This window comes from Schistocerca americana, chromosome 8 (genome assembly GCF_021461395.2).
Source record: "Schistocerca americana isolate TAMUIC-IGC-003095 chromosome 8, iqSchAmer2.1, whole genome shotgun sequence".
In the NCBI taxonomy this organism is placed as follows: Eukaryota; Metazoa; Arthropoda; class Insecta; order Orthoptera; family Acrididae; genus Schistocerca; species Schistocerca americana.
In genome coordinates, this window is record NC_060126.1 from 37,801,616 (window position 1) to 37,820,250 (window position 18,635).

Below are 18,635 nucleotides of genomic sequence, written 5' to 3' on the forward strand. Positions count from 1 at the left end.
GAATGGTAAAATGTCATTTTTTCGGATGAATCCAGGTTCTGTTTACAGCATTATGATGGTAGCATCCATGTTTGGCGATATTGAGGTGAACACACATTGGAAGCGTGTATTCCTCATCGCACATCACCCGGCATGATGGTATTGGGTGCCATTGGTTACTCGTCTCGGTCTCCTCTTGTTCGCATTGACAGCACTTTGAACAGTGGACGTTACATTTCAAATGTGTTACGACCTGTGGCTCTACCCTTCATTCGATCCCTGCGAAACCCCACATTTCAGCAGGATAATGCACGACTGCATGTTGGAGGTCCTGTACAGGTCTTTCTGGATACAGAAAATGTTCGACTGCTACCCTGGCCAGCACATTCTCCAGATCTCTCACCAATTGAAAACATCTGGTCAATGGTGGCCGAGCAACTGGCTCATCACAATAAGCCAGTCACTAGTCTCGATGAATTGTGGTATCGCATTGAAGCTGCATGGGCAGCTGTACCTGTACATGCCAGCCAAGCTCTGTTTGACTCAATGACAGAGGTGGTTGTTCTGGGTACTGATTTCTCAGGATCTATGCACCCAAACTGCGTTGAAAATGTAATCACATGTCAGTCCTAGTATAATATATTTGTCCAATGAATACCCATATATCGTCTGCATTTCTTCTTGGTGTAGCAATTTAAATGGCCAGTAGTGTAAGACCTTGTATTGGTAAGGCTACTATGCACAAAGTTTCAGGGTTGTCCCACAATTACTTCCAGAGATATTAAGAGTCAAACATCACATTTTTCTTATGCTTTTATTTTTCCTATCGACTTTGCTTCAAATTATCCATACACAAATTGTTCACACAATCTTTTTATTATTATTATTTCCTTCACTTTCTCAGACGTTAAGTCCGGTTAAAAATGGAGTGACGCGGACCTTGATCAAGCGTCACTTCCTTTTAACTGTACGGTATGTGTTATATTGCATTTAGGAACTTTCGGGTAATTGAACATGTATCAATAATTACGGATTTCTGTAGTTGTATATATATGTTTGGATGTAGCTGTATTGCATTGATGTACTGGTGGATATTGTGTGGTATGACTCCTGTAGTTGATAGTATAATTGGTATGATGTCAACTTTATCCTGATGCCACATGTCTTTGACTTCCTCAGCCAGTTGGATGTATTTTTCAATTTTTTCTCCAGTTTTCTTTTGTATATTTGTTGTATTGGGTATGGATATTTCGATTAGTTGTGTTAATTTCTTCTTTTTATTGGTGAGTATGATGTCAGGTTTGTTATGTGGCGTTGTTTTATCTGTTATAATGGTTCTGTTCCAGTATAATTTGTATTCATCATTCTCCAGTACATTTTGTGGTGTATACTTGTATGTAGGAACGTGTTGTTTTAAAAGTTTATGTTGTAAGGCAAGCTGTTGATGTATTATTTTTGCGACATTGTCATGTCTTCTGGGGTATTCTGTATTTGCTAGTATTGTACATCCGCTTGTGATGTGATCTACTGTTTCTATTTGTTGTTTACAAAGTCTGCATTTATCCGTTGTGGTATTGGGATCTTTAATAATATGCTTGCTGTAATACCTAGTGTTTATTGTTTGATCCTGTATTGCAATCATGAATCCTTCTGTCTCATTGTATATATTGCCTTTTCTTAGCCATGTGTTGGATGCGTCTTGATCGATGTGTGGCTGTGTTAGATGATACGGGTGCTTGCCATGTAGTGTTTTCTTTTTCCAATTTACTTTCTTCATGTCTGTTGATGTTATGTGATCTAAAGGGTTGTAAGAAGTGGTTATGAAATTGCAGTGGTGTAGCCGATGTATTTATATGAGTGATTGCCTTGTGTATTTTGCTAGTTTCTGCTCGTTCTAGAAAGAATTTTCTTAAATTGTCTACCTGTCCATAATGTAGGTTTTTTATGTCGATAAATCCCCTTCCTCCTTCCTTTCTGCTTAATGTGAATCTTTCTGTTGCTGAATGTATGTGATGTATTCTATATTTGTGGCATTGTGATCGTGTAAGTGTATTGAGTGCTTCTAGGTCTGTGTTACTCCATTTCACTACTCCAAATGAGTAGGTCAATATTGGTATGGCATAGGTATTTATAGCTTATGTCTTGTTTCTTGCTGTCAATTCTGTTTTCAGTATTTTTGTTAGTCTTTGTCTATATTTTTCTTTTAGTTCTTCTTTGATATTTGTATTATCTATTCCTATTTTTTGTCTGTATCTTAGATATTTATAGGCATCCGTTTTTTCCATCGCTTCTATGCAGTCGCTGTGGTTATCCAATATGTAATCTTCTTGTTTAGTATGTTTTCCCTTGACTATGCTATTTTTCTTACATTTGTCTGTTCCAAAAGCCATACTTATATCATTGCTGAATCCTTCTGTTATCTTTAGTAATTGGTTGAGTTGTTGATTTGTTGCTGCCAGTAGTTTTAGATCATCCATGTATAGCAAATGTGTGATTTTGTGTGGGTATGTTCCAGTAATATTGTATCCATAATTTGTATTATTTAGCATGTTGGATAGTGGGTTCAGAGCAAGGCAGAACCAGAAAGGACTTAATGAGTCTCCTTGGTATATTCCACGCTTAATCTGTATTGGCTGTGATGTGATATTATTTGAATTTGTTTGGATATTAAATGTGATTTTCCAATTTTTCATTACTATGTTTAGGAACTGTATCAATTTAGGATCTACTTTGTATATTTCCAATATTTGTAGTAACCATGAGTGGGGTACACTATCAAAAGCTTTTTGGTAATCAATGTATGCGTAGTGTAGCGACCTTTGTTTAGTTTTAGCTTGGTATGTCACCTCTGCATCTATTATCAGTTGCTCTTTACATCCTCGTGCTCCTTTGCAACAGCCTTTTTGTTCTTCATTTATAATTTTGTTTTGTGTTGTATGTGTCATTAATTTCTGTTTAATGACTGAAGTTAATATTTTGTATATTGTCGGTAGGCATGTTATGGGGCGATATTTAGCTGGGTTCGCTGTGTCTGCTTGATCTTTAGGTTTCAGATATGTTATTCCGTGTGTAAGTGTATCAGGGAATGTGTATGGGTCTGCAATGTAACTGTTAAATAATTTAGTTAGATGTGAATGTGTTGAGGTGAACTTCTTTAACCAGAAATTTGCTATTTTGTCATTTCCAGGGGCTTTCCAATTGTGAGTAGAATTAATTGCTTGGGTGACTTCATGTTGCAAAATTATCACTTCAGGCATTTGTGGTATCATCTTGTATGTGTCTGTTTCTGCTTGTATCCACCGTGCATGCCTGTTATGTTGTACCGGGTTTGACCATATGTTGCTCCAGAAGTGTTCCATGTCTGTTATGTTTGGTGGATTGTTTATTTTAATGTGTGTGTTATCTATTGTCTGGTAATTATTATTATTATTATTATTATTATTATTATTATTATTATTATTTATTACTAGTATTATTATTCTTTTGCTTAAAGTTGTACAATATGACCCAGTTTTGTTTCTTTCAAGAAAATATTACCAGAGATATTATGTCTGGAAGTTGCCTAATACCCGCAGATGGGACGTACCCTCTGCCATCCACTTTGCGGTGGTTTGCCGAGTATGGATGTAGATGCTCTGTTGATAGGTGCGCTATGGGCAATAGCTCTATTTTGGCAGCTACCACTCATTCCGTGCCAAGAAGTCCCTTCCATACTGCCTAGCCACCCACGGCCGCCGCATCTGCAGTGACGAGCGGTCCCTCTTGAAGTATACTGAGGATCTGATTGAGGCCTTTACAGATTGCAACTAGCCTCCCATCCTTGTACAAAAACAGATCTCCCATACCTTATCTTTCCAGTCATCCACCCCTCCCAAAGTCCCACCGTCCAGCCACAGAGAAGCATTCCTCTCATGACTCAGTACCACCCAGGACTGGAGCAACTGAATTATTACATTCTGCACCAGGGTTTCGACTACCTCTCGTCATGCCCTCAAAAGATAAATGTCCTACTCACTATCCTTCCCACCCCTCCCACAGTGGTATTCCACAATCCACCAAACCTACACAACCCAGCTCCCACCATTGCCTCATGGCTCATATCCCTATAATAAATCTTGATGCAAGACCTGTCTCATACATCCTCCACCACTTACTCCAATCAAGTCACAAACATTACCTATTCCATCAAAGGTAGGGCTACCTGTGAAACCATTCGTGTGATCTACAAGCTACGCTGCAACCACTGTTCTGTATTCTACGTGGTTATGACAACCAACAAGCTGTCTGTCCGCATGAGTGGCTACCGACAAATTGTGGCCAAGAAACAACTGGACTCTCCTGTTGCTGAGCACACCACCCAACACGACGTTCTTCATTTCAAACTACTTCACAGCCTCCGCCATCTGGATCCTCCCTACCAACACCTGCTTTTCTGAATTGCACAGGTGGAAATCTCCCTGTAATATCCTACATTCCCGTAACCCTCATGCCTCAACCTTCGTTACTCACTGTTCTTACCAGTCTAGCCCCTTTCCTGTCCCCATTCCAGCACTACATAGCCCTCTATTCCAACAACGCACCCAGTCTCTTTATTTCTCTCCTTTTCTGCTACCCCACCTCTCCCCCCCTCCCTCCATCTAACCTCCCGACTGCACCTAGAAGCCCTACCCTCTCTCTATCTCGTCTCTGCACATCCCCACTAGTAGCACTTTACCGTCCCCCAGCCCACCCTGCTATCCTTACCTCCTCCCCGTCCCAGCCTTCTCCTTACCTCCACCTGGTTGCCTCTCTCATCATGTGCTGCTGCTCAGCCTGGCTTCAGCTGTCAGAGACTGTGGTCGTGCGCATGTGTGTGTGTGTGTGTGTGTGTGTGTGTGTGTGTGTGTGTGTGTGTGTGTGTGTGCGCGCGCGCGCGCGCTTTTTGCACAATTTCGACAAAGGCTTTGTTGGCGAAAAGCTCTTTTTTTGTGCCAATTTGGTCTCAAGATCTCCACTATACTGTGAGTAGCAACTATGCTTTTCATAATATTGTTACATTCCATCCTGGATTTTCCATTGTTTGATTATATGAAGTGAACATTAAATCAGGAACGCAATCACCACTGACACAAGAAGAAAAACAAGAATGGCATAAAAAGCTAGGTCATCCAGGCTTGGCTACATTTCAAAGGCCAAAAGAATGTGCAATGGCATTTTTAACAGTTTATTCTCAGCAGAAAAATTGTGTGATGCTTGTGTGAGAGCTAAGCTAAAAAAAAGTTATTTTCTATTTAGAATGAGAGAGAGAGAGAGAGAGAGAGAGAGAGAGAGAGAGAGAGAGAGAGAGAGAAGATCACTTGAAATAATATATACTGTTATCTGTGGAGGGATAGAACCCCCGTCTTTTAATGGATGCAGATAGTACGTGACAGTATTATATTATTTTACTCATTTTTGTGTGACCTATTTCTTAAGAGGGTGCAAGATTCATATGAAAATGTGTTTTGGAAAGCAAAAATCAGTTCACTCTGAAATTGTCTAAAATAGGATTAATAAAGATGATGAATACAGCAGCCAAGAGTTTACGAACTGATGCGAAGAAAAAGAAATTGTGCTAGACTACAGTATTCCTTGGCTCAATGGGAAACCAGGGAGGCTACATCTACATCTACATCCACAGACACACCCACATCTACATCTACACACTGCAAATCACTGCGAAATGCATGGCAGACGGTACATCCCATTTTACTAGTTATCAGGATTTCTTCCCATTCCATTCACATATGGAGCGTGAGAAGAAAGATTGTTTGAATACCACTGTGGGTGCTGCAATTATTCTAATCTTGTCATCATGATCCCTATGTGAACAATACACAGGGGGTTGTAGCATATTCGCAGAGTAATCATTTAAAGCTGGTTTTTGAAACTTTGTAGGTAGACTTATTCAGGATAGTTTACATCTATCTTCAAAAGTCTGCCAGTTCAGTTTTCCAACACCACTATAACACTCTCCAGCAGGTCAAACAAACCTGTGACCATTTGTGTTGTCCTTCTCTGTATACATTCAATATCCCGTGTTAGTCCTATCTGGTACGGGTCCCACACACTCGAGCAGTATTCTAGAATGGGTCGCACGAGTGATTTGTAAGCAATCTCGTTTCTAAACTGGTTGCACTTCCCCAGTGATTTTTCAATAAACAGAAGTCTACCACCAGCTTTATTCACAATGGAGATGATGTGGTCATTCCATTTCATACCCCTGCAAAGTGTTATGCCCATGTATTTGTGTGAGTTGGCCAACTCCATCTAGGTGCCGATATTATAGTCATAGAATAAAATATCTTTTTCATTTTTTGAAGTGCACAATTTTACATTTCTGAACATTTAAAGCAAATTACCAATCTTTGCAGTACTTTGAAATCCATCAAGACCTGACTGAATGTTTATGCAGCTCCTTTCAGGCAGTACTTCATTACATATAACTGCATCACCTGCAAAAAGTCTGAGGTTACTATCAATATTGTCTGCAAGGTCATTAATATGGTGTCATAAGGCGTGGAAGTTGAATGCGCGTCAGAGGGTATGGACCTGGATACCCACTAGGGGTCTCTGTGCTCCAGCGCTTGCCTGCGCCGCGAGCCTCACCGTGTGTGTGCGCCGCTCTCCACACCATGTGGAGTCTGCAGGCAATCACATTTCCCACGGTCATGTATTTAGGCGGCGCTACCCCAGCTGTCTGGTACTCGCCTAGTTCACATGTGCATCTCGGCCGAACTGTGTTCCCGTTCCACGTGCTGACATACATACTGTCGTTGCTTGGGGTGTTCCTGCATTATTGTTGTCTCACTGTGTTTATCACCTCAGTTCTTGTTTGTTTGCCAAGTGTTGTGTCCTGATTGGTCGTAGTGTCTGTCATCCCCTACTTGTTCGTCTGTCCTGTCTGTTTGGTGTTCGCGATATCTCCATCGGCTCACCTGCCTGGTGGCTACTTGTCTCCATTCTCTGCCATGCACAGCTTGCCGGTCGCTCGCAGCTATAACAATTAATATACAACATGAACAGCAAGGCTTCTACAACACTACCCTGAGGCACACCCGAAGTTACTCCTACATCTGATGATGAGTCTCCATTCAAAATAACATGCTGTGTGCCCCCCTCCCCCCAGAAAGTACTTAACCCAGTCACAAATTTCACTTGATACTCTGTATAATCAAACTTTTGACAATAAGCGTAGATGTGGTACCGAGTACTTTTCGGAAATAAAAAAATACTGCATCTACCTGACTGCCTTGATCCACAGCTTTCAGTATGTTATGTGGGGAAAATATGAGTTGGGTTCCACATGACCAATGTTTCCGGAAACCATACTGGTTGGTATGAAGGAGATCATTCTGTTCATGATATATCATTATGTTTCTACTCAGAGTACATTCTAATATTTTACAACAGATTGATCTCAAAGATATTGGATGGTAATTTTGTGGATCCCTTCCACTACCCTTCTTGTAGACAGGCGTTACCTGTGCTTTCTTCCAACTATTGTGCACGGTTTTGCTTTCGAGAGGTCTACGATATATTATAGTTAGAAGCTAGGGTCAAACTCGGCCACAAATTCAATATAGAATCTGATAGGGATTCCATCTGGCCTTGGAGCTTCTTTCAATTTTAATGGTATCAGACTCTTTCGCAATATCACTGACACTAACACTTATTTCACTCATCCTTTCAGTGGTACAAGGATTAAATTGGGGCAATTCTCCTGCATCTTCCTTTGTAAAGGAACATTTGAAAACAGAGTTAAGCATTTCAGCTTTTGCTCTGCTACCCTCAATTTCAGTTCATGCCTCATTCGCTAGGGGCTGGTCACCAACTTTGGTGCCACTAAAAGCCTTTGCATATGGCCAGAATTTCTTTGCGTTTTGTGAATCATCATCTGACAATACTCTGCTTTGGTAGTCACTGAAAGCTTCATACATTGCCCACTTGACTGCCAAACGTGTTTTCTTCAGCATCTCTTTATCTATAGTGCTATGCTTTGTGTTACACATATTATGCTGTAGCCTCCATTTCTTTACAAGTTTCCTTAAAGTGACTGACTGTATACCATGGAGGGGTCCCTCCCACTATCCAGTGCATGCTCAACTATTCTTTTAAGCTTGAGCCACTGTTCCTCTAGCTGCTTCTGCTCTGTGCTGGAAGTTTCAAGTTTCTCACCGAAATATGACACTACTGATTTTTTATCTACTTTACTGAACAATCTTTCTGCTTGTTTTAGTTGTCCTTTGCACTTTGGTAATCATTATTGCGACAACCATGTCATGATCAATTGATATCATTTTTGATGTGGACATCCCTAAAGAGATCAGGTCTATTTGTTGCTATTAGATCCAATACATTTCCATCATGAGTTGGATTCCAAACTACGTGTTCTAGGCAGTTTTCAGAGAAGGCATTTAGTAATGTTTCACTGGATGTATTGTGTCCTCCACTGACAAAATCTTAATTTTTTCAATTGATTGTTGGATGATTAAAGTCTCCACCAATGATTACATTATGACTGAGGAACTTGCACACAAGTGAAATGAAGTTTTCTCTGAAGTTTCCAGTTACATTTTCTCTGAAGTTTCCAGTTACATCAGGAGATGAGTCTGTTGAGCAATTAAGTATCCAGCTACCATTTTATGCCCACTGTTGATACTGAGTCTAGCCCACACACTCTTACATGCTGTTTTAATTTATATCTCAGAGGATCAGAGTTTTTTTGTCTACAGCAACAAATATACCACCTCCATATACCATTAGCCTACATCATTTTGATACACACTTAAATTTTCCCCAAAAATCTCACTGCTTTCAATTTCAGGTTTCAACCAGTTTTCTGTAACTAGTACTGTATGAGCTTCACTGTTTTTTAAGGAGTGCATAGAACTCTGGCCCTTTGTTGCAAATGTTTCGGCAGTTAACCACTAGGATTTCAATACTGTTGCCCATGAGAAGCATTTCTTTCAATCTTACACTGATATATCCGAGTTTCCTATAGCAATCGTTATCTGGACTGTATGGAGAGTCGCCTAATCTAAAAAGCCCTCACAGGCACCTCACACAATCATCTACCTAAATCTGATAATAACGAACAAGGCAAGAGCTATGCTATTTGAGAGCAAACTGAAGAAAGAGCTATGGGGACAGGGAGTACTCATAGCTATGTAGTTGATCAACAGGACCCCAATTACAATCACAGTGCTACACCTACAGAAAAGTGGTTTGAGAAAAGTCCAGATCTGTGAATACTTTACATTTTTGGATCAAGAGTTCCTGCAAAAATCTATGCTGCTGGAAGAAACTAGATGAAAGAAGTAATCCACACACTTTTGTTGGTTATGATTACAGACTCTTTAATGCAGAAACAAGAAATATTGTTGCATCAAGAGATGTTGAAACTGAACAGAGAGTAAAAAAGAGACTCTACAGAAAAATCTTGTTAATGATGAACTACCAAATGACACTAACAATCAAGCAAATAAAATTCAAGACCATGAAAAAGAAGGAGATGAAAAGCAAGAGGAAAGAGCATGCAATGAAGACACAAGAAGCTACAATCTTAGGGACAGAAACAATTAGAAGAAACCTTTAAAATATGATTTTGAACAGCATTACTTACGTGTGAAGAATGTATTAATGGCCCACTCACAGAAAATTGATTAAAAGCAATAGAAGAAGAACCGACAACTCTTCAACAAAATGAAACATGGAAGTTGGTAAATCCAAAGGAGGCAAATGGGAAAGAGATCTTAACAAGCAAATGTATCTTTAAAATCAGAGATGATTATTGATACGAGGCCAGACCAGTTGTCAAACGATGTCAACAAGAAAAGGGTACAGATTTCAAGCAATTACTGGGACAACGGAAGGGTCCGATTCCACCCGTCTGCTTTGACCCATGACATAACTGTTTTGCATTGGTGATGTCGCTGAGGCGTGGTGTGTTAAAAATGGATTGTGTTTGCAAAGGGTGTGTTGGAGTAAGTGGTGGCATACTATAGTGTGTGATGTTTGTTTCTAAATTGTTTGTGAGTGATGTTAGTACGATATTGACCTTAGTGCTACATGTTACTCAATGTAGTGGAAGTTTGTTTTTTGCTGCCTTGGCAGTATGTTATTTCAGTGTCAATAGTTATTGGCTGCCAATTTACTTTTGGTTTTGAAATTGTTTGTTTATTCTGCTATTAATGGTTTGAAAGTTATTTTTTTGGCATTTTGTTTGGTACTATCTATGGGTGTTACAACAAAGTTTACCAGTCTTTGGTTGCTTTATGTTTATGGGCAATAATACGGCATATACAATTAAAGTTCTCCAGTTATGTCGCCACATTGTGGAATGCGTGAAGTGTCAGCATGTGCGGGAATTACGATACTGAGCCAAGTATCTGCTTCTCAAAGCAGGTACAAGTGTATGGTTTTTATTTGTTTGTTTGTGTGTGTGTGTGTGTGTGTGTGTGTGTGTGTGTGTGTGTGTGTGTGTGTGTGTGTGTGTGTGTGTGTGTGTGTGTAGGTGGAGGGGCACGGGGGGGGGGGGGGGGGGGGGGCTGGTATTGACGATTTACTTTGAGCTATATAGTTCAAATGAAATATTCAATTACAGATTCTTTGTGTGTTTTGTTTGGTCTATTCTTGAGGATTTCAGGTTTACTATTTTTCAGTAGTGTTTGTTTTAGAATGGTGACATTCTTACAGTATGTTCAGCTTGGTCCCACCCAATACCTTTACTTTCTGCCCCATTAGTTTCATTTTATCGTTGAAGTAAAATATTTCATCTGGTTAAATATCTTTGGTCCTGGGTGTATTTAGTGGTTTGTGGGATTGAAGGGAGCAGCCTGCGATGGTCATCGGTCGGCGTATTTAGTGACTTTATGACTGCCGTATTGTATACACTGGGAACAGGGGTGTCTGCCATCTTGAGACAAGCAGAATTGGACACTTCCATATTGCCCAATTATTCAGTCAAGTAGTGGATGTGTGTTCATTAAGAGTGTTGTTTGCTCTGGCAGCGAGGAAATAATTCCATATTAGATTAGATTACATTCAGTTTTTGTTCCATAGACCCAAAAATGAGATTATTCTCATGGGTGTGGAACAAGTCACAAGGCATAACATAAAACATTTGAATATGATACTCATTACCTTGATCATCTGTCAGAGGATTGACTAAATAAGTGAATATATTACAGTATACTGCAACTGCTAAAAGTTACATAATTAGCACACTGCCAGAATGAAACATTGTTGTTACACACAATTAATAAATTTATCATACACAAAATACCTAATCTTGACTGCTGTGATCAAGTGCTATCAAAACTGAAAAATAACAGACTATTTTACTTATGCTGGTCTAACAGCCACTGTTAAGATATTCATCTATACAGTAGAAGAAGTTGCCTATCAAAAAGTCTTTCAAACTTTATCTGAAACCAACTTCATAATGGTTGCTGGCAATTTATTTAAAATGTGTTCCTGAACATTGGACGCCTTTTTGGACCAAGTTAAGTGATTTTTAGGTCTTTATTTAAATTGTTTTTATTCCTAGGATTGATACTATGTATTGAGCTGTTTGTTGGAAATAGAGCTATATTACTTATAACAAATTCGATTACGGAATAAATATACTAAGAAGCAGTGGTTAGAATACGAAGTTCTTTGAACAGGTTTGTACACCATATTCTTGAATTTACACCACAAATGAGTCTTGTTACATACTTTTGCACAATAAAAATTTTTGCTTGGCTTGACAAGTTACCCCAGAATATGATCCCATATGACATAATAGAATGAATGTAAGCAAAGTATGCAAGCTGGTTTATATTTATATCTCTTACATCTGACATCATTCTCACTGCAAATACAGACTTGTTTAGGCGCTTCAGCAATTCTAAGGCATGCACTTCTCAACTGAATTTATTGTCAAGTTGTAAACCCAGAAATTTTTACACTGTCAACATCTTCGATCCGCATGTCTTCATATGTTATACACATGCTGGAAGGACATCTCTTACATGTTCTGAACTGCATACAGTGGGTCTTTTCAAAATTTAATGACAGTGAATTAGTTTTAAACCACTTATTAATGTCTGTGAACATCTGATTAGCAGCTATTTCTAAATCTGTACTTGGCTTGCTACTTATTATGATGTTTTCATCATCTGCAAACAAAACAAACTTTGCATCTGGCAATGTAACAGATGAGAAGTCATTAATGTACACAAGAAAAAGCAATGGACCCATGATGGAACCTTGAAGAACACCACGTGCAATTAATTCCCAATCAGATAAAGACAGACTACCTACTGCGCAGGTATTTCGCAACAACACCCTTTGTTTCTTGTTACTTAGCTAAGCCTTGACCCATTTCATAAAACTGCCGACAACACAATAATAATCCAATTTATTTAAGAGAATGCAGTGATTCACACTGTCAAAGGCTTTTGACAGGTCACAGAAAATGCCAGTAGCCTCTAAATTGTTATCTAATTGATTACGTACATTTTCACCGTATGTTAACTGCATTCTCTATATCAGAACTCCTAAGGAACCCAAACTGTGAATTGGACGATATGTTATTTGCACTCAGGTGATTAAGGACATGCATAAACACAACCTTATCAATAATCGGACAAAAGTGAAACTGGTCAATGGTCTGATGATATCTCTTTTTGCCCTTCTTGTAAAGAGGCTTAATTTGAGCATATTTTAGATATTCTGTAAATGTTCCACTGCTAAGAGATTGATTACACAAATAACTTAAGCTAGAACAACTCGCATGAGCATTGATTGTTATCATAACAACTAGAATACTTAGAATTTAAGGATTTTATGACGGATACTACTTCTTTGGGAGATGTGTCATTTCTGTTTTACTGAAGTTATTTGTAAACATTGGTCTCAGACTTTCCATTGCACTGTTTACTGAACCTGATAACCCCCAGCTGTCAGTAACAGAATGTTTGATTTAAAAACAGCATTTTACCATGGGACACTGGATAAAGAGAATTTTATGAAGATACCTGAAGCATATAAGAAGCTGGAAAAACGTGTATTTTGAAGAAAGCTCTGTATGGACTTAAACAAGTTCTATCCAGATGAAATGAAACTGACAGATTTTCTAAAATCAGAAGGACTAATTCACCTGAAGTCAGATCAGTGCATATTTAAAGATGTAACTGAAGAAATGTACATGGCTATACACGTTGTTGATGGAATAATAACACAAAAAGACTTGGAGAAAATAGAAAATATACAGAAAAAACTTAAGAAGAATTTAGAAATAGTTGCAGCAGAAAATCCAGATATGGTACATTGGGATACAAATAATGTAGAGAGAGAGTACGGATTATAAATTTCTGTATCATGAAGCCACAGCAAGTCTTCTGTATTTGACATGTAAAACTAGACCACATCTTGCATTTACAGTCAATTATGAGAGCCGCTTCACAGAAGATTCCAAGAAAAGGGCTTACCAAATGTAAAAGGAACTCTGAGATACCAAGAATTGTGGCCTTTTCTACAAGAAGAAAAAAATTTAAAAATATGACACTATTCACCTAAATATCTATTGTGGTGCTGATAATGCATAAGATTTAAGAAACAGGAAGAATACAAGTGCATATATTGTTCTTTATAACGGTGCTCTCATCAGCTGGCGTTCCAAGAAGCAAAGCTACTTCACCAACTGAAGCAGAATACATTGTGTGCAAGTTGCATTTGTATGAGTGTGTGCATGCTGTCTACTTTTGACTAGGGCCTTGTAGGCCACAAGGTAGCTTTCCGACAGTCTTTTTTGTTATGCCTTTCTGAAACTCAGTATCTCCGCTATATGGAAGTGACTACTATCCTTTTCATTATAATGTTATCATTACTTAGCTGTTTTAGAAAATTGTTTACTGTATGATTAACTAAAACTGTAAAACTTATTATTTATATTTACTAAAAACAAACACTGTATTGGGGAGGAGGGAATTGAAAATGCTGAAGAACTGGTAAAAAACAGTGTTTACTCTGTATGTTTTTAAGTATTGGCAACCATAAAAAGAATAATGTGACTTACTTCAGAGTTTAAATACTTGGGGGGGGGGGGGGGGGGAGGGGGGGGGATCCAGCGAACAATATTTTCACCTTGGTTACCCACGATGAACACTTCGAGAAACATTTGTCTCCATTATTTCAATAAAGTAAACATTCCATTTTTTAAAAGCACTCTGAAATAGTAAAAACCTGCTCTCTCTCTTTTAAACATTTTTAAAACTGTTATATCTGCATTTAGAGACAGCCCTTCTACACAATTCTGTTCTTTAACAGCCTTTAACTACTTGCTGCTATTGGCACATGTACAAATCTTGCGATTTCAGGCATGATGAAGAAGGAAACTTAATCCATTAACTGCCATGATCCTCATTTGGGGACTGGATAGTTTTTGTCCCATCAGTTGGCAGCAGTGTCTTTGTTTTAATGCCGAATAACTGATAATATTTGAGAACAGTCTAACCGAAGTGAGCGACACACCAGAGTCAAAATATTGCATTTGGTTTCTTACGTAAAGTTGAATAAACTATAAATCGGATGGTAAGTCATGTAATACAAATATCATTAATTTTCAATTGTGTTAGTTTTACATTATTTTTATTATTCCGTCAAATGATGCAATCATGCTGTAAATTTGTAGGTTACAGTAGATCATAAACGTTTCTTTATTCATTTATTATTAGTAAATATTGTTTTATTACATGTTTTAAAGAGATACCCGTTTGGGGATCGTGGGTAATACAAGGTAATTTCACACATCGATACAGTTCCCCACAGTCGTTTAATGAACAAAGTAAGAGCATATGGACTATCAGACCAATTGTGTGATTGGATTAAGGAGTTCCCAGATGACAGAACGCAGGATGTCATTCTCAATGGAGAGAAGTCTTCCGAAGTAAGAGCGATTTCAGGTGTGCCGCAGGGGAGTGTCATAGGACAATTGCTATTCCCAATATACATAAATGACCTAGTGGATGACATCGGAAGTTCACTGAGGCTTTTTGCAGATGATGCTGTGGTGTATCGAGAGGTTGTAACAATGGAAAATTGTACTGAAATGCAGGAGGATCTGCAGCGAATTGATGCATTGTGCAGGGAATGGCATTTGAATCTCAATGTATACAAGTGTAATGTGCTGCGAATACAAAGAAAGATAGATCCCTTATCATTTAGCTACAAAATAGCAGGTCAGCAACTGGAAGCAGTTAATTCCATAAATTTTTTGGGGTACGCATTAGGAGTGATTTAAAATGGAATGATCATATAAAGCTGATCGTCGGTAAAGCAGATGCCAGACTGAGATTCACTGGAAGAATCCTAAAGAAATGCAACAAAGGAAGTAGGTTACAGTACACTTGTTCGCCCACTGCTTGAATAATGCTCAGCAGTGTGGGATCCGTACCAGATAGGGTTGATAGAAGAGATAGAGAAGATCCAACGGAGAGCAGCGCGCTTCGTTACAGGATCATTTAGTAATCGCGAAAGCGTTACGGAGATGATAGATAAACTCCAGTGGAAGACTCTGCAGGAGAGATGCTCAGTAGCTCGGTACGGGCTTTTGTTAAAGTTTCGAGAACATACCTTCACCGAAGAGTCAAGCAGTATATCGCTCCCTCCTACGTATATCTCGCGAAGAGACCATGAGGATAAAATCAGAGAGATTAGAGCCCACACAGAAGCATACCGCCAATCCTTCTTTCCACGAACAATACGAGACTGGAATAGAAGGGAGAACCGATAGAGGTACTCAGGGTACCCTCCGCCACACACAGTCAGGTGGCTTGCGGAGTATGGATGTAGATGTAGATTCACTATCATTGTTTCATTTATTTATTATTATTTTTTTTTAGATATGGGAACCAGTAAAAGTTCCTCACACTATCTGAAGCAGAAGATATGATAAATGATCCTAATTTTCTCACCGAAGATAATGGTGATGGTGTGATAGATATTGTAGAACTTCACCCTGACAATGTGGATCGCGTTTCCAACGCTGAAGAATTCGATGACGACATTTTGGAAGACACTTATCCAAATGATGTTCCTGAAAGGCTGGAAGCTCCTTCAAGTGCAATTGCAGTTGCCGATACAGATACAGAACCTCTGGCCAAAAAAGACCCTAGTACTTCACGGCCCAAACGATCAAAGAAGTGCAAGTTGAAAATAGTGAAAATAGTTTCCGGTTGGCAAAAAGTTAAGCCTGATTTCGAAAAGACATTTGGGCATAATGACAACATAAACAGAGCTATGGAACAAGTAACTTCTCTCAAAGGAAAATCAGTGATCAAAATTCTCAAATGCTATTTGACCAAGAAATAATGAATTTTACTGTCAAAGAAAGTGTCAGATATGCTGCTGCACAGAATAACAGGCATGGATTTATGTTTTCAGTAGACTGTCTTCGACATTTGTAGGCTTTTTATGCCTTACAGGTTACCATTATTTGCCTCAGGAGTAAATGTATTTGTGCGAAGATGACGACTTCGACATTAGAAGTGTCAGAAAATGTTTCTCCAGAAGGTATTTAGAAATAAAGAAAAATCTGCCCTTCAACGACAGTTCTAAACTGACAGTTCATAATTTGGCAACCACAAATTTCAAGATATGCCCCCCATTGTCAAAATGAATCAAAATTAAATGAATTTTGGTGTTTTTTTGAAAAATATAAGCATTGATGAGCAGATGGTCAGAGATTTTGGGCATCATTACTTCAAACAATTTATTCGGGGTAAACCCATATGGTTTGGGTTCAAACAGTGGACAATGAGCTGTGCAGAAACAGGATACTGCTTTCATACAGACTTGTAAACTGGGAAAAGGAACGATGCCATTGAGGTGCAAGGTTTGGGTGCATCAGTTATAATGAGCAAAATATATATGGTGAACAATCCCTCTAACCACATTTTGGTTTTTGATAATTTTTCCACTAGTTTTGATCTAATGAAAACCTTAACATACCGAAATGTAGCAGCAACAGGAACAGTTCAATCAAACCAAATAAATAAATACCCTCTCAAGTCAAATAATGAATTCAGAGAGGAACCTCATGAAGCTATGGATTACAGATTTGATGTTAAAACAAAATATTCTGTGCTGCATGGAAAGATAATTAATGTATACGAGTCTTGTCAAACCATCAAGTAATATATCCAGAGACTAGAAAAGTTGAAGATGTCCAGAGAAGAATGTAAGTAGATGGTCCAGATTGGAGAAAAAAAGATATGTAAATACCCCGGCCTCTCTGTAGACATCTCTACAATAAATTCATGGGAGGAGTGGACAAACTTGACTGGTGTATAAATAAATATAGAATAAAAATATGTGGAAAGAAATGGTATTTTCCTATATTCACAAACATAATTGATACTGCAGTAGTGAATGCTTATGTATTATACTGTCATGCTAACACCAACCAGAGTTTAGGGGGCAAATAACTAGAGGCTACCTACAAACACAGTCTATTTATCATCTTAAAAGTCTTGGCAGATGATAACTGCAGAAAAAGACCCAGAAACGTGTTTCAGAAACAGTGAGAAAAAATCCATTGGGACATTATCTAGAAAGAACCTGTGAAGGAAAACAAAGAAAACGTGTGATATGCAAGAGAAACATAAGGAAACAATGTAGAAAATGTAATGTAGGCTTACATATGGAATGTATGGAACAGTGGCATCAACAAGTTTTTTTTTACTTACAAAAATGTAAAACATGAGTTCATACAAAATGCATTTTATGTCCAAATAATTAAAAATAATCAGAACTGTAAAATATTATTGCAAATAAAATTGGTTTCCAATTATTCCTCTTTTTCATGTCATCTGCCACGATCCCCATTTGGGGCTTTCTGATTAAAAAAAAAAAAAAAAAAAAAAAAAAAAAAAAAAAAAAAAAAAAAAAAAAAAAAACTGCTATACTTCTGAAAAAGGTATTTTTAAAAAAATTGGCAGTTAATGGGTTAATTTTTCAAATGCTAATTTCATAGATTAAAAAAAAAAAAACATTTATATATTTTCTTCCTGTATCACAACAAAACACAATCGCAGTTTTATTATGAAATAACATGGGAAATGAAAAAGAAACAAGACAACATGAATGAATATGGAAGGTCAGTGACAAACATAAATGTTGATTGATCCAAAGTTATAATTATTCAAAAGCCATAAACTTTACTAATCCAAACAAGTGCTACTCAAAAGCAGCCTTAAAGAGCAAGAGGTATTCAAAAAGGGAAACTGAGACACATCAGAAAACTGGAAAACGATTAGTCACAAAATAACTTCTTAGGTACCACTTATGTTCTAATATTGCAGTTTTGATCAGCGATATATAAATGGTAACCTACTTATTAGCTTTGAATTCTTGGCACAACCCAAACGTTTTCATTTGAGAGAGAGAAGCAGGAGGGGGGAGGGGGAGACTGAGGGAAGTAGAGAGAGGGGGGGGGGGGGGGGGGGAAGAAGTGAGTGTATGTGTGTGTGTGTGTATGTGTGTGTTTTTTGGTGCAAGCAGGCAATGGAGGTGGGGGAGTTATAGTACTTATAGATGTAGTATGTGTCGTGCAGACTTTTACACAATAATTTCAAGCTGATTTTCTCCTT

General features: G+C 38.2%; 1 protein-coding gene across 1 annotated transcript in view; it reads right to left on the bottom strand.

The window, feature by feature from the left end:
- LOC124544822 (lysine-specific demethylase 5A) overlaps nt 1-18,635 on the bottom strand; it is a 48,363-nt gene that overhangs the window by 24,434 nt on the left and 5,294 nt on the right. The window lies entirely within an intron of this gene.